At 36.2% G+C, this 3,317-nt stretch overlaps 1 non-coding gene across 1 annotated transcript; it reads right to left on the reverse strand.

The window, feature by feature from the left end:
• Positions 1–1,219: 1,219 nt before the first annotated feature.
• Positions 1,220–1,327, reverse strand: LOC126960192 (U6 spliceosomal RNA). The gene has a single exon (XR_007727779.1). It is a non-coding gene; the product is annotated as a U6 spliceosomal RNA (small nuclear RNA).
• Between the last annotated feature and the right edge of the window lie 1,990 nt (positions 1,328–3,317).

The raw sequence follows: 3,317 nt of genomic DNA on the forward strand, positions 1-3,317 counted from the left end.
ATACTTCTTTTTGACTTTTTAGTGGTTGACATAGAATTTATAATGCATGCCTTAATTAATCACAGTTTGTCTTCAAATAACATCACTCACATGGAATGTTAGAACTTTACAATAGTACACTCCAGTTCCTCCCTTCTCCTATCTGTTGTTCTATCATTTTCTTATATTTCACCTTTACACATGTTGTAAACCCAAAGTAGTCTTTCTATTTTTTGCTTTAAAGAGTTGGCTATGTTTTAGAGCAATTAAAACAAGGGAAAAAAGTCTTTTATCTTCATCATTTCTTTGTGTAATTTAAATTTCTGTCTAGCTCTGATTCTTTCTGAAGAAATTTTTCTAACACCTCTGTTTATATTTGTCTGAAAGTCTTTATTTCTTTTTTATGTATGAAAGATAGTTCCATAACATATAAAGTTCTGGTTTGACAATTTTTTCAGCACTTTAAATATTTCTTTCCACTATTTCCTAGCTTGCATAATTCCTGATGAATAGTCTACTCTAATTCTTGTATTTGTTGCTCTGTATGTAACATGTCTTTTTACATCTGGTTGTCTCTAAGATTATCCCTTTATCTTTCACTTTTAGCACTTTGAATATGATGTATCCAGGTGGTTTTATTTTTGTCGCTCTTATTTATCCTGGTTATGGTTCTCTGACCTTCTCAGATCTGTGGCTTCATGTCTTACATTATTTTGGAAAAATGTTAACCATCTTCAACCAATGTCAACTCTCCAAATATTTATTTGGTTTCTCTCTTTTATCTGTCATTTCCACCCCCAGCCCCAGCCACTGGGATTACTATTCTACATAGGGTAGACCATTTGATATGATACCACAGCTCTTGGGTGCTATGAGCCGTTTTTAATTTCCCACATTTTTCTTTTTGTCCTTCAATTTGGATAATTTCTATTGACCTACATTCAATTTCACCGACTTTCCTTGATGTTTTGAGTGCATTGAAAGTAATCTTTATCTCTGTTACCATGTTTCATTTCTAGTATTTCCATTAATTTCTTATAATTTCCATTTCTCTGCTGAAATGCTGTCTTTTTGTGCATGTTGTTAATTTTTTTCCCACTAGAACCATATTAATTGTAGTTATTTTAAGTTACTTGTCAGATAATTTTAATGTCTACATTATCTCTTGAATCTTGTTCTTTTGTTGCATTGTTTTTTTGACAGTGAGTTCATTTTTTCTTGCTTTTGTATGTCTCTTTCTTTTTTAATGAAATGCTTCATGAATTTGTCTGTCATCCTTCCATAGGAGCCATGCTAATCTTCTCTGTATCATTCTAATTTTAAGAGTATGTACTGCCAAAGTGAGCACTTTCCTAATGTTCTAATTGCCAGAGAGTGTGTAGAACAGTAAGATTCAGGTAAGTCATATTTATGCCTGAAAATGGGCAGGCATTTTTTTTTTTTCTTCTTCCATTATTGTGTATGTTGGAGAAGGTTGTGTCAAACTTGTCAGGAGTGGAGCTGGTTTATGTTTTCCTGTTGCTGGGTTTGTCTTCAGTGTACTACTGGCTTCATTCCTCTGCTATTACTTTATCATTAGGGTGAGGGTTAGTTTGCTGGATAGTTTTTCTTGAGGTTTATAATCCCACCCTCAGGTTTTAGCCTTCCCTGTGTTCCTGAGTTTCAGAATAGGTCACTCTCCAAGGTATCTTACTTGCCAACAGCAAACTGATGGTGTTTGATTTTCCTGCTGATGAGGCCAGGGGAATTCCCTGTTGTCTTAGTTTAGCCTCATTCTTCAGTAGATCCTGTGTCCCTGTGTCTAAGGATGGTGCTTTCTTAATCCTTTTACTCCAGTACTAGCAAAAAATTTCTAATGGTCTAGATCCAGAATGGTTTCATGGCTCCTCCCCCAGCGGTTGGAAGTTTTTTCCTCCCCAGCTTCCAGCTCACTTGTGGTCTAGGGATGACATGGTTTGCTATCCACCCCTCCAAACCCCATACCCCAGTTGTTTAGGTCTTTTGTTCTTAGTGGAGAAAGGACCAAGCATAGCATGATATCTTTCCCACAACTTGGCTACTACCATTTTCTAAGGCTCATCTTCGTTGGATGCTTCTTCTGGTCTCTTGCTTTGTCCCCAATCTTTCTAATGAACACTTCATGAGCCCTAGGGAGAAGAACCTATGAATGGGCGCTAATTCATGTCATGTACATGGCTCCAAAGGATTTTATACTCTTATTTTAGCTCACATCAGCCTTTAGCAATTTGTTTAGAATTTTTAGCTGAATTATTCTTACACACTTTTTAGTGGCCCTGTCTTCCTGGTTCTACCTAGGTGAGTCAGCCTCTTGCCCATTGTGCTATTATTGTTGTATATTTTGTTTGTCCATATTTTATTAACCCACATGATTTTATTATCATTTTTTTAAGTGCTCAACATTCCCTTGTATTACCAATAGATTTAACTTTTCTGAACTGTACCTTTTCTAAATTCCTTCATGTAGTACTGTACTTCCATTCATTCTTGTTTAGCTTTAAAAAATTGTATCTTTTTTCTTATGGTGTAGTTCTGCTTGCAATAAATTGCCTTCATTTTTCAAAGAGGTTCTAACTGAGTATAGAACTCTATACTCACTTTTATAGTTGGCAGTTATATTTTCCTTTAGCACTTTACATATGCCATTCTATTGCCTTTGGCTTCCAAAAATTTTGTTGAAAAGTCAGTCTTATGTCCTGTTGCTTCTTTGAAGGCAACATGTCTCTTTTCTGTTTTTACAATTTTCTCTTTTTCATTAGTTTTCAGCTATTTGACTACATTCTTGGGTGTGGTCTCCTTTGTATTTTTCTTGGACTTCTCTAAACTTCTTTTTTTTTAATTTTAATTTTTTATTTTATTTTACTTTAAGTTCTGGAACACATGTGCTGAATGTGCAGGTTTGTTACATAGGTATACATGGGCCATGTGGTTTGCTGCACCTATCAACCTGTCATCTAGGTTTTAAACCCTGCATGTATTAGGTATTTGTTCTAAGGCTCTCCCTCCTCTTGCCCCCCACGCCCCGACAGGCCCCAGTGTGTGATGTTCCCCTCCCTGTGTCCATGTGTTCTCATAGTTCAACTCCCACTTATGAGTGAGAACAGGCAGTGTTTGGTTTTCTGTTCCCATGTTAGTTTGCTGAGGATGATGGTTTCCAGCTTCATCCATGTCCCTGCAAAGGACATGAACCCATTCTATTTTATGGCTGAATAGTATTCCATGGTGAATATGTGCCATATTATCTTTATCTAGTCTATCACTGATGGGCATTTGGGTTGGTCCAAGTCTTTGCTATTGTAAAGGGTGCTGCAGTAAACATA

This window comes from Macaca thibetana, chromosome 7 (assembly GCF_024542745.1).
Source record: "Macaca thibetana thibetana isolate TM-01 chromosome 7, ASM2454274v1, whole genome shotgun sequence".
NCBI lineage: Eukaryota > Metazoa > Chordata > Mammalia > Primates > Cercopithecidae > Macaca > Macaca thibetana.